Below are 13802 nucleotides of genomic sequence, written 5' to 3' on the forward strand. Positions count from 1 at the left end.
AGATAACAAATATGAATAGGTTAGATTAAATTAAGATATTTTATTTTAATTATAGAGACTAATTTAAAAGTAATGTATTCATATTTGTTATTTTGAAATATTTTATTGATTTTTTAAAAGTATTTATCCAAATTGGTTCCCAAAAAAATTTGAAATGAACGTTTTATTCTCTAACAAAATTTAATTACATAATTAGTCCTCAATTTTTATAAACGTCTGTCACTTTAGTCCTTCTATTAATTTGTTTTGTAAAATCCTAATGATAGAGTCTAACATGTCACGTTAAGATGATAAGTAGTCAGACATTAAATGACATATTGGATGGAAAATAAAATAATCTCTGAAAAGGCAACAACAAAAATGTTCTTGTATGATGCCTTAAAGCCTGAAACAATGGTTTGAAGGTCATCTTCGTCTTCTTGTGCTACTCTGAAAACGTGAAACCATGGCAAGTGGAGGAAATTCGGCAAGCTCTTATCGTCGACGAGTTAGAGGTGGCAGAGATAGTAGTGTTAACAATGCTTCAAGTGATGCCAAATTTAAAATTGCAAAAGGGGAGAATCCAAGATGCCATTGCGGAGCCTATGCCATTGTTGTGGAGTCTGAAACAGAGAAGAACCCAAAAAGACCTTTTTTTGGGTTGTAAAATTTTGTTCATGGGTTAACTCTGATTTTTTGCATTTTACCCTTTAATGTAAGAGAACTTTTCACACTGTGAATTCTTTATATAGTGTGATAAGATTTTTTTCTATGAAATGTAAGGTAGCTAGCATAATATTGTACTGAAAGAGGATGAAGAGGTTGAAAGATTTGATAGATGAATTGAAGAAGAAGACTAAAAATGCAAGTAAAAAGAGGGGGTGGAGAAGTCAATGCAGAAGTGTGTTTTTTTAATGCTAGATTTTTTGGTTTGTCTTTTTGTAAGATGGATGTAGGTAGGAAAAGAAGGAAATTAGGTGCTTATAATAAAAGGATATCTTATAGTTGAACAAGTGATCAAAGTGTAATTGCCAATATTATAGTCTGTAAGAATTGTTTAATGAAACTTTCTTTGCTCAATATTAGAATCATGTGCATTCACAAAATAATGCTCCAAGAATCTAATTTAATACAAATCAAAGCACTACTTATAATTATTAAAATAGTCAAATAACCATAATTTCATATAATTAAAACTAAGCATCAAAGTTCTGAATATTCCAACCAAAAGCTTACTTCTAGCTAGTTTATATATGTTTTTAGCATTAAAAATACATTTCAAAAGTTTATCTTAAAATTGTATAGTTGCAATCTATTACCAAAGGGTCTTAAAAACATAAACAAAATAATTACAGTCAGCATGAGATTACAGAGCAGTATCATTTCTTGTTTTGGAGCTTGAGTCCTGGTGTAGACATGAATTTGAATATTATGGCAGCAATTCCAGTATTTATAGCAACAATTGTTTCTGGAGATACTCTTAGTATCTGATTTGGATGGAGTGACCTAGGTATTGGTGCAGATGAGACTATAGGTGGAGGAATTAGAATATGTGGAGGTGAAGGTCTTGGAGCCAGAACAAGTGTCGCCTGAGGTGTTGGGGTAGAGACTGGAGCTAAATGAGGTCTCAGAATTTGTTGTTTAGGTCTTGGAGGCCTAAAATTTGTTGTTGCTGCAATTTGGTTGGATGAGTTAGTAATGTGCTCCTGACACAACACAAAGTAACACAACAAGTAAGTACACCAATGGCATATAAATCATCCAATTTAATCCAATTTAGAATGGTACCTGTGGCTGTGGTTGAAGGGCTGATAAGATTACTTGTACTTCTTCATGTGACCCTAGTGCAGTGGTGGACCCACTTCCATTACCCTTTTTCTTATCCTTATTCTTTGGTGGGGTTTAGGCCTTGGTGGTCCCTTGCATGTTTTTGCATTGTAGCCAGCTTCATTACATTTTTGACAGGTAACCTTGAATGTTCTTTGTCCTTTTGTTCCATCACGCGTGTCCTCAACAGGGTCTGCCTTCCTTTTTTACTTCGTGCAGCGCCCTGCAAGCCTCCTAATGGTGGGTGGCTCTGGAGATAGTAGTCCAGTCTTCACCCAATACTTTTCTGAATTGACAGGTTTGATGATATGCTCATAGGTTGCTCTAAATGCATCCATCTTTAGCCAAGGGTGAACATATGATTCTGGCCTATCACACCTCTTTTGAATAGCTTCTAATGCATGAACACATGGTATTCCTACAAATAGTTAAGTAGCATTGACATAAGTGCAGCAAAATGTATATCTTAAATATATATAAGTCAAATACAACATGTTATTACTACCTGCCAGTTGCCACATATTGCAAGTACAAGTTTGCCTTCCAAGATGCACACCAACCTTCTTTAAATGTGTCTGCACCTCGAACACATTACGATCGTTGTCACCAGTCCAAATAAACAAGCTTAAGCTGTGCATTAGAACCCTGAAGCAACTAATTAACAGACACATATATCTTAAATAAAATCATTCATCAGGCAGATAGGTCCCAAACAAACCATTTATCAAGCACATAAGTCCCTAAAAATATCATTCTTCAGGCAAATTGGTCCCTAATCATCTCATTTAGCAGTCATACAGACCCTTCCATCCACCCGAAACCAAATTCTATCATCACCTTATTCAAACACTACTTCATATTAACCTCACAGCAGTTCAATTCAAATATAATCACATCAATTCAAATATAATCACAGCAAGTAAACATAAACAATGCAACTCAGGATCACAGCAATTCAATTCAAATACAATTAGGCCAATTCAAATATAATCACAGCAAGTAAAGTTAAATAATGCAACTGTCATCACAGCAATTCAATTCAAATACAATCACATCAATTTAAATATAATCACAGCAAGTCCAACTGTCATCACAGCAAACATAGTCATAACAATATAAACATAAATAATGCAATTGTCATTTATCTTCTACTGATCAGAGATAAAATTTCATTTATTCGCTGAGCAATTATCAATGTTCTCTTGGAAAAGTTGTAGAAACCACTTCCAACGTTGCTTTGTTTCACTGGTAAATACTGCATAAGCAATCACATAGAAGTAATTGTTTGCATCCTAACCTACATAAGACAACAGTTGTCTCCCATAATATCCTTTCAAGTGACATCCATCCAACTCAATCAGTGGTCCGCATCTAGCCTTAAAGCCCCTTTATACCCATCCAGGAAGTGGTGGTGAACCAGGAATTGTGAGGGTTGTTTCCAGGATTGCTTCTGTGAATCTCAGTGAGGTTATCTCTCAATTTTCCATACTGAGCCCTCTTATTCCTAACATATTTTTCTCTAATAACCCTTAAAATCTCTATAGATCATTTTGTCACTGAACACCACATTAAAGTCTATCTTAATATAATCAAAAGCTTCTCCATGAGTCAAGTGAAGTTGGCTCAATAACCTCTTCTCGAATTTATTAGCCACCCAGTTCTAATCATCCATGTTAGACCCGAATTCCATATCACAAGTATGCTTAGGCTCGTAGGTCTTAATCTGGTAGCACCCTCTAGCACTGTTCCATGCAAAATAGATCAGCCAGGGACATTCATTATCATCATTACTAGGGACAACAATAGTTCCATTCCCTCCAGTCTCATTGGTTATTAGTGCAACTTCTATAGATAGAGCATTTGTCTTCACAATTCCAGTATCTTTTGTTTCTAATCCTCCATTTGCCTTCTACAGCATCAGTCTCTTTCCTTTTAGCTTTACACTTAGCCTTAAACTTTTCCTTTACAATCATAGTCTTCTCTTCCCCACTAAGGCACTTACATCTAACTCTTCTCTTATCATTTTTGACATAAAAAATCCTCCTTCCTTCAGCGCAATAGTATAGTCCATTAAGGCATGCTTGAATTTCTCAAGTGTGGCAAACTCCATGTTCAATTGGAGTTGAACATCACCAATGTAAATCCCGAGTAATTAGTAAATAATTAACCAATAAATTAATTATTATATAAAGAAATTAGAAAATTAACCACTATCTTATCTACCTTTCTGCTTAATCTTTCGTGAGTGATGCGTTTTCTGTTTCATTTTTTATTAACTTCTTTTTCAAGGCTCCTAGTTACAACTTCCTTCAATTATATTATATTAGTATTTATATTTTTAGAGGTCGTAGCGCCTTGCCACATCTGGTTTACGTCCTCGGTGTAAAGCTCTGTGTGGTAGGGTGTTACATTATAGTATCAGAGCAGTTTATTTCTGTAGAGCCTGAGAGACGGTCTGACTATGATTCTGGGCATACTCTGGTCGTTTGTACATGCTAAACTAGGTTGTCTAACTGATAGATGTGGCATGAATGTTCATGAGCATGCATTTGAGTCTTTGAAATAGTAGAGTTGAGATATTAAGACTGATCACCTTAATATCGATTGTTCGGTATGGACAAGACTCAAGGGGCATCTCGTGGATGCGAGTGAGGTAATACGGCTAAGTAAACGGCTGCTACTGTGCAGGCCACGGTTGAAAGCATGGAACAAACAAGATAGAAACGGTGATAGAGGCGGTAATAGACTTCGTAGTAGAGAAAACCAAGGGATCAGAACTTGTGCAGCTAGAGTAAAAGTTAATGGCGTTAGTTAGAGAGGTAAAAGAATGCAAGAAGATGTTTGGTGGAGGCGAGTGAAAGATTAAGCTCTTAGTGATTTATAATCTGAGTGACGTTGTGGAAGCACGATGATTTAATGGCTCTAGAGTTGTAGTGACATGAGAGAGGAGTTTTGGGAAAGGAGATTGTTTCGAGGATTGACATAGGCTCAAGGAATGAAAAGTGTGAGTGTGTGATTTAGGTTATCGCGGGTTGAATTAGACTAAGATATTGAGGAATGGTTTAGTGTTTGAGATAGTGAGAAGCATTTGAGATTGTTTTGATTTAGATGGAAACCTTAAAGGGTAAGAGAGAGTGTAGTTACTAAGAAAGAGCTAGATGAAGTTAAGAGTGAAACTAATGGATATGACTTAGACTTGAATTTGGTTAAGTTTATGATCTTGTACATGAAAATGAAAAATGTCAATTAGTGTTTGAATTGATGTTGGAGAATGGCAGAATGAATGATATGAGGTCGGTTGAATTTGAGGGAGCATATACGAAGATTCGAGAGCAAATTTTCGAGGACGAAAATTTTTGTTAGGGGGATAAGATGTAAACCCCGAGTAATTAGTAAATAATTAACCAATAATTAATTATTATTTAAAGAAATTAGAAAATTAAATTTTATAGTTTAATGAAGTAGAAATAATTAAAATATGAATTTTAACATTAATTTTAAAGGTTTTTGTCCCAAAATTGGACCGAACGGGATGAACCGGGCCCAAGGCCCAACCTATAAAACTCGCAAACGAGGCCTTTTTCCTCATTTTTACTTTGAGGATACGTTGCAGAAGAGAGAAATAAGGGGGAAGAACCATAATATCTCCAAAAATTTAATCCTTCATAACTTTCAATCCGGAGTTCCGATTGACGAGCCGTCAGCAGCCACGCGTTCCTCTTGAAATTATCTACAAAATTTACTGAACAATTTGGTAAGGGAATCACATTTTCTCACCCAGTTTTCCCCTCTTCAATTCGTGATTTTGGATTTTAGTATTGAAAGATTTTGTGATTTTGATGGTTTAGGGGGTACTCTAGCGGTGGATAACCACCGGATTTTATCCACTTGACTCGTGGGTAATGGTAAGAAAATCCTATCCCTTATGAATTGGTGATTTAGTGAGTTCAATGTTGAGTATTGTGATATTGTATGAATTAGATCATGTTTCTGGTTGAATTGGAGTTAAATTAGTGGATATTGGATACTTGAAATTAAATACTGGGAGCTGAAAATTCAATTGGTGAGGAGTTGGAGCTTTGGTGCTTGAAGAACTGTGGATAATTGAGGTGTTCTGGGCTTAGGGAGGAATCGGCCAATGTATGATTTTGGTTTCTCATAGATAAAATATAATGTAATGTGAAAACTTAGGCTAGAAGACCATAAGATAGGAATGAACTGAATGAATTATTGATGGATTATGTATATAGTATACGATGTGTGTATAAAGGATAAATAATTTTGTGTGTTGGATTGTGACTTTGATGAGTATAAAATAAACATGATTGTTGATGTGTTGAGAATTGATGGTGAGTTTGTGACAATGAATTGAATAGATTGGTTGAGAGATGTATGATTCAATTTTGTAAACGGTTTGTTATTGGAGTTGGTTGGTTTTGGAAAAAGATTTAATATTGAAATTGGTTTGATTTTGAAATGATTTGATACTAAGAATGATTTGAATGACTGAGAGGTGTTTTGTTTGATCGTTGGGACCCTTGAAGGGTGGCAGAAGTTTGAGTTTTAGGGGAGGTGCTGTCGAAATTTTTAGAAGAATTCTGAGAAGTTTTATTTTGGTTAATTTTGATTGAAAGAATTGTATTATTTGATTTTGATTTATTTAAGAAAATAATGAATTATATTTGAGTTTAAATGATTTGATTTTGAAATGAGATTGGTTGTTGCTCCTCTAAAGTCTAGAGGCCTTGTCGAGGGGTTTAACTAATAAATAGTTTTCCTTTGTCTTGTGAAAAGATTTTAAATTCGAAAATGGTTTTGAAGTTAGCTCAAGAAATATGTAAATGAATGAGATATGTGACCACAGGTAAGAGGCAGTGGTGTTGTCTGCTTGCTCCGAAAAAGAGATGAGGAAGAAGAATGATGAAAATTGAGTTTGAATTGATAAAATGTGAGAGTATGAGAGAGGGTATAAGGGTGGAATGATATATTGTGGATATGATTGATTAATTGAGGAAGTGCGGAAGGTTGCGAATATGCCGGAGATGCATATACAAGTTAATGAATGTATGAATGGTTTATAATGAATTTAAAAATGAAACTGTTTTTGGGCTTGACCTGGCAAGGATCGTGGTGGTTTATCGCTTGTCCAGTGTCAATATATCTGTGGGGATCGTGGTGATTTACCGCCCATGGGTTATGAAATTGTGATTTATGCACCTGACAAAGATCGTGGTGGTGTACCGCTTGTCAAGGATTGCCGTTGAGGTGGGAATCGTGGTTATTTACCTCCCACAGGTTATTCCTTTCCAATTGAAAATGTCTGTGGAGATCGAGGTGGTTTACCACTCGCAGATGGTGGGGATCGTGGTGGTTTACTGCTCACCAGGTAAGGATCGTGGTACTGTACCGCTCACCAGTTTTCAAGAGGACAATGTTCAGGTTAGCTACCGGACATGTCGGGTTAGCTTTATAACCAACAGATGAGACTCATCAGCCGTAGGGCAGTCATGCATCATGTGCATTGGTGTGATTTGTTTGAGAATGCTTTGATTTGGCTTGCATAATTGTTTGACTGCAATTATTTGCCACATGTCCTATCTGATGTACTTGTTATCCATGCTTATGCTTTCCTTGTCTGTTTTGCTTGTGCTTGCATTTGAGAGGTCCCTTGTCTGGCAGAGGAGTAAGCAGGGTTGTTCCACCGGTGTTTCGGAGGGCTGGAGGAAGTAGAAAGTGAAGGGTTAAGTTAGCAATTGATTCAGGACTTGAGAACATTTGACAGTTACCTACTTTCTGTTTTAGTTTACTTTCCTTAAGTTTGATTCTGAGTGTTGGAGTTCTAGGAATGCCTTTGCCTTTCCCGGAACTTTATATATTATTTATGTAGGCACCTTTACCATACTGAGAACCCCGGTTCTCATTCCATACATATGTTGTGGTTTTCAGATGCAGGTCATCGTGAGGCACTGCACTGAGCATTCTAGAGACTCTTGGAAGCGAAGAACTATCTTGGGACTCGGTGTTTGTATTTTGTTTATATTTATATATGTATATAGATTCTCTGCTTTGTATATAACTTGTATATTTGTCCCTCTTAGAGGTTGACTTGGAGAAATAGGTGTTTTGTTTTATACTTGGTCACTTTTGGGTTATATATATGTATATGTATACTCTGGTCGGCCTTTGCTTCATAGGCCGAGCCTAGATCTTGTTATTTATATTTTTGGAACTCTGATCTTATATATATATATATATTATCCTTTCCATTCTATCTTGTCTACCTTTCTGCTTAATCTTTCGTGAGTGATGCGTTTTCTGTTTTGTTTTTGATTAACTTCTTTTTCAAGGTTCCTTGTTACAACTTCCTTCAATTATATTACCTTAGTATTTTTATTTTTAGAGGTCGTAGCATCTTGCCACCTATGGTTTACCTCCTAGGTGTAAAGCTCTGTGTGGTAGGGTGTTACAACCAAAGTGTGCTTTTTCATTGAATTAGTGCCAGTCAAAACCATCTCCCTCATTGTTTGATGATTGAGGTGTATCAAACCCCTCTGACTCAAACCCTAAACCATCAAACTCATCACTAAAGATGTCACTCTCTTCCTCTGCTATACCCTATCCAACACCAAATTTTGACCCACCAGCAGTAGGAGTATGCCCAGCAGTAGTATTGGGCCTAGTAGTGTGTTTAGGCTCAGATTTCTTCCTTACATTATCCATCTTTTCAACAGCTTTCTTCTTACCTTTCTTATCTCTTTTGCCACCTTTGTTCTTTGTTTTCTTCATTAGTCCTTCATCTTCATAGCTATCATCGGTGTCATCCTCAAAGTTTGGAGGTGTTGGTTTATACTCCTTGTCTTCAGCACTTTCATTGCTATCATTATCAGAAATTAGTTCATCAGAAAAGACCTCAGCCTCGCTGTCCTCATCAATGTCTTCCGGATTCATGTTATCTTCTTCCTCAAAATCAACATCTTCCCTAATTGGATGACCAAAGAACATACAAAATTCATCCGTCTCTCTGTCCTCCCTCTTCTTGTCACACATCTTTCTAATTTCCTTTTCTCCATATATAGGATGTAGGCCTGCTTCATAACTAGGAGCTGTTGGATCATACCAATACATCTTCTTGTATGCAGGGTAGCCAAGCTCTTCAAACATTTTCTTCAAATCAAAATAATTCACTAGGTCAAGATCCAATGGAGAAAATCTCTTTAAATTCTCATTAATGTAAAGAGGTTCATCCTTGTTATCTTTGACAAAGTTCTCCCCATGTTGAAAGACATGGATAACCCAATCAGTCATCTGCAATTCATAAAGATGGAATAAAATGTCAAAATCAGAAAACAAACTTATACAGAGCAATTACATACTAAACACCAACTGCTCAAACTTTGATTTTTTTAATTGTGATAACCAGATTAATCCATGCATAAAGTGTATTTACCACAAAATATTGAATCATTTTATTGTTAAGCTCATATATGCATGCATTACATCAGTTATCAGTAACCAATTTTCATAATAACGAAGAACCTAAAAACACTTTCTTCAACAACTAATTTCTACTACCAGAAACAGCTACACGAGGTAAACACATTTGAACAATTGCAACGATGATCAACTATACCATCCACATCATAATAGAGAAGAGATATACTAACCTCGACCAATGGCGACCGATAGACCGGCAGAACCTTCTTCTACAATAACTCCGTCTTGTACAAAGTGTAAGAACCGCGAATTAATTAACTGACTAATTAACGTTAAATAATAATAATTTAATTACTCGAATTAGGTTCAAAATTTTAGAATATTAATTAGAAAATTTAATTATGATTTTTGGACTGAGTAGATTTTTCTGAGTTGGAAAATGTACTTTTTACGAAAAACTACGTAAGACTGCGAATCGGCAGATAAATCGGTCGAACCGGTTTAAGTCTGCCCGGTACTGTGTACGAGCAGTAAAAACAGTAGAAAAACTTACGAAAATAATTAAAGTTGAAAACCGGGCACTAATTTTAAAGGTTTGACCCGAAATTGGGCCAAACGGGCCAAAAACACTAACGGGTTGGACCGGACCCAAATTGGACCTAAGCCCAACACTATATAAGTCCACTAAGTGGCCATTTCAGCCACTTTAATACAACACAACCAGCAGCAACGTGAAAAGAGAAAAGAGAGGTAGGGTTCCAAAAATTCACTATTCATCATCTTCTTGGAGCCATATCTCACTCTCCGAAGCTCCGATTTGCGTGCCGTCAGTTTCCACGCGAAACTCTTGTCAAGCTCTTTGATTTCATCTGAATAAAGTGGTAAGAAACTTCCAATTTCTTGTCCAGTTCTTCCTTCTATAACAGATTCGGTTTTGGCTATGGTGAATGAGTGGTTCTTGTAATTTTGATTAATTAGGTACAATCTAGCACCAGGTACTTAGTGGATTTTGTCTTAATCAGCTGTGGGTAAGGTAAGCTCACCCTTATCCCTTGTAAAATTGAATAATTCAGAACCCTAGGTATTAATTTGTGGTACATTAATGTGTATAGCTTGGACTATTGATTGTTGATGCTTGTTGGAGATTGATTGGTGGTTTGATTGAGTTTGAGAACTTGTGGAAGCTTGGTTGAGGTCAATTTGGTGATTTAGCACATATTGGGAATCGTCCAAGGTATGGTTTCGGTTTTCTCTATGTAATATACAATATTTCTGGATACTTAGGCTAGTAGACCTTAGGATAGGATTGAATTGGTTGGTAATGAATATTGATATATGATGATTTTGATGAAGGTATGATTTTGATGAATGTTGAAGTTAATTTATGATGTGAGATTGAAAATGATGAATTTGGATATTGATAATGATTTATGAAGTGTATTGATGTTGATAAATAATGAGAATAATAAAATGATGCTTTGACTTGTAATAATTGAGAATTGGAGGCTTGAAAGTGGGAATTTTGGATGGAAATGGGTGAAATTGTATATTAATAGGTTGAGGAATGATTTGAGAGTATATGCATATGGTTTAGGTATATTAGGACTGTTTTGAAAGTGGAATAAGCAATTTTGGATTGAAAGTTTGGTAAGATTGAGGTTTAGAAATTTTTGGTAAAAATGGATTTTTGGCTAAATTCGACGGATCATATCTTGAGCTAAGATTTTTGAAATTGAATGATTTTTATATCAAATTAAAGATAATTCAAAAAGCTTTAAAATATTTTAAATTTTGTTGAAATCTGAATTTTGTAGAAAAAGATATAATCGTTGAAAGTTGGTGTTTGAAATCTGAATTCTATAAATGCTGCAGAATTTGTGATTTCTGGTTTGTGTGCGCATGCACACCCTATGAATTTTTGCAAGCTGTGCACATGCACAACCTTGTGCGTACGCACACGTTGGAAGGTGCATTCTGTTGAGGGCGTTCGCACTGTGCGTACGCACACCTCAATGCGTACGCACACATTTTAAAAATCCTCCTGGGCGTGCGCATGCACACCCCTGTGCGTACGCACATGCCCTGTTTTTCAACTAAATTCTTGTTTTTAACTGTTTCACCTTCCCAACAAGCTTGTAAACTTCTGTGACACCTATTTAAGACTCTTTGGCTTATTTTCGGGTATCAAAACATGGGAAAAGGTCCTAGGAGATTTAATTTAGTTATACCTTGAAAAGTTAGAGAACGAAGGCTTAGGTTTCTGGTGTACTGAGAGGATGGGTTTGGTGGAGTGAAAAGAGAGAAAGATATACGAATTGAGAACTGATGAACTAATGAGTTCGGAAAGAAAATTGTGAATTGGCAGTGGTTGAGATGAGCCGAGGACTCCGAGTTTGAAATGATGAATTATTGATATAATAAAATAATAAATTTTTCAAAACCACTGATGTAACATTTTTAAATTGAGATTGTTGAGACGTTATGCGCCTGGCAGGGACGGTTTGGTTGGATCTCTCCTGTCGAGGTAGCGGCGGCGGCGTAAGGGCGGTGGTTCGTCCCGCTTGCGTTGAGATGTGAGGTCCGTGGCAAGAGTATCCCGCTTGCATCCCTTCGAATCACTAGAGTGTGCAGGCATAAAATCCTGGACGGTGTTCCGAGCACCATATCTCGGGGGTTTCCATTATGATTCCGAAGGGCGACATCTCCATGGAGATGTGTCGGGTTGACAGTTGAATCGACAATGTGATATCACAGCCAATAGGACAGGCATTCATCATGTGCATCTTCTAACTATTTCTTTGCTTTGCCGACTTGTATTGTTTGCCTAATTATATAACATGCCTAATTTCCTATTTGAATTACTTGATATACATGCTTATACTTGTGTTTTACTTGCATTGCTATTACCTGTGTTTTCTACTGGGATTGAGGAGGATCGGAAGGCGGTGGCGATGAGATCGCATGGCAGTTAGGCTGGAGAAGGCTGTGGGACAGCGGTGAACTGATAGTTAGAAATCCCTTAAGATAGTTTATCCTATTTTATAAAGGTTTTAAAGTTATTATGAAGCTCTAGGATTGCCTCTGGCGTCCCGGGGTCTTATATCTTACATTACTGGGCACTGTTACCATACTGAGAACCTCCGGTTCTCATTCTATACTTTGTTGTTATTTTTCAGATGCAGGTCGCAACCCACCTCGGTGAGTTGCTTGATGGTGACAGAGCGGAGGACCTTTATCATGTATTTAGAGTCTTTTGATTTATTTTATTAGTACTCTTACTTTTGTATTTTGTTTTGCTTTAGAGGCTTACTTTATGAGAGATATTCTGTATAAGCTGTTTTATTTTTCAAAACTCTGTATGTCAGTAGTTAACTAGTCGACCTAAACTCCACGGGCTGTGGCTAGTATCCTATGATTATTATACTCTTATATAACTACATATATCTTGTTATCTCACATAGTGGATCTTGTTTCTTACGCTTGTAGCTACGTGTGAACGTTCGCACTTTGTAATTCCGTATTTGAGCTCATTTTTTTTCATCGGGCTTCTAGAGTTATTATTCCTTCTATATATATTTATGTATAAGCTTTAGAATTGTCGTAACCTTTGATTAACATTTGCTTTACGGCATGAGGTAAGGTTTAAGGTAATTAGGATGTTACACAAAGCTTTGAGTCAACAATGTCAGCAGAGGTTGTCGGAGGACTAGCGGTTGATATGGTGGTAGCGTTCTTTGTAAAACCTAGGGGAAGAGAGGGTGTTGCTTATAATTTCGTTTTGAAGGAGGAAAGACAAAAATGGACCTTTAGAAAGACTCAGCTAATGAAATGACAACACACCATCGTGCCCTAATCCTAAAACGCGGCATTTAGCATCATTCAAATGGGAACCAATTTGTCATAATTTAACACGTGGCGCTTAACGGTTGAGTCACCCAGCTTCACATGACATGTCAAGTTATTGCGTTAGTTCTTAACGTTGAGGTGATAAAAAGGACTAATTCGTCTGACGCCAGAAAAAGTTAGGGACTAATTATGTAATTAAATTTTGTGGGGGACTAAAATGTCTACTTCAAAATTTCTTGGGAACCAATTTGGATAAATATTAAAGGACTTGTTTGTCTAAAGTGTAAATCCTCAAAATTTATTTATCACTTTACTCTAAGAGAAATAACAATTCTGTTGTATCAGTTTCCTAAAAAGTTGTAACTTAGTTTCTGCGTTCTCTCCTTCACAAATGACAAAATTATCCTACATTCTTACTCAAAAGTCTTAAAAAATAACTAAAATCTTAATTCTTCTCCTTAATTATTCTTTTAACTTTTAAACAAAAACAGTTTTAATTGTTTTTCTTTTATGTTTTTGATCTTTTCAAAAGCAAAATATATGTTTAAAATTTTTAGGATAAAGTATACTTTTGTATAAAGATCTACAAAAGTTAAAATAAGGATAGTAAAATATACCTCAATTTCAACTTCCTATTAAAACTATATTTATTTTTTATAATTCTTATTTTAACTAATGTTAATTTTTATAAAAATTTCTTTTAGTATTTATATTTC

At 35.9% G+C, this 13802-nt stretch overlaps 1 long non-coding RNA gene across 1 annotated transcript; it reads left to right on the plus strand.

Annotated features, from left to right (window-relative positions):
* On the plus strand, nucleotides 9985-10869 carry LOC110264739. The gene is made up of 3 exons (XR_002350909.1): nucleotides 9985-10121; nucleotides 10219-10273; nucleotides 10353-10869. It is a non-coding gene; the product is annotated as an uncharacterized LOC110264739 (long non-coding RNA).

The sequence above is a fragment of the Arachis ipaensis genome, chromosome B07 (assembly GCF_000816755.2).
Source record: "Arachis ipaensis cultivar K30076 chromosome B07, Araip1.1, whole genome shotgun sequence".
Taxonomy (NCBI): Eukaryota; Viridiplantae; Streptophyta; class Magnoliopsida; order Fabales; family Fabaceae; genus Arachis; species Arachis ipaensis.